The sequence below is a fragment of the Delphinapterus leucas genome, chromosome X (genome assembly GCF_059928025.1).
Source record: "Delphinapterus leucas isolate spDelLeu-1000000601 "Yukka" chromosome X, BTC_Dleu_Yukka2, whole genome shotgun sequence".
In the NCBI taxonomy this organism is placed as follows: Eukaryota; Metazoa; Chordata; class Mammalia; order Artiodactyla; family Monodontidae; genus Delphinapterus; species Delphinapterus leucas.
In genome coordinates this window covers 134425001-134425403 of record NC_143150.1, presented here as the reverse complement: position 1 = coordinate 134425403, position 403 = coordinate 134425001, and positions in this window count along the sequence as shown.

Sequence of the window (403 nt, the reverse complement as noted above, 5' to 3'; positions counted from 1 at the left end):
TAACCCTAACCCTAACCCTTACCCGAAGCCTTACCCTCACCCGTCCCCTAATCCTAACCCGTACGCTAACACTAACCCGTACCCTAACACGTACGCTCACCCTAAACCGTTGTCGTACCCTAACCTGTACCCTAAACCGTCCCCGTCCCCTAACCCTAACCCTAACCCTAACCCTAACCCTTACCCGAAGCCTTACCCTCACCCGTCCCCTAATCCTAACCCGTACGCTAATACTAACCCGCACCCTAACACGTACGCTCACCCTAAACCGTTGTCGTACCCTAACCTGTACCCTCAACCGTCCCCGTCCCCTAACCCTAACCTTCACCCTAACCCTTACCCGAAGCCTTACCCTCACCCGTCCCCTAATCCTAACCCGTACGCTAACACTAACCCGTACCCT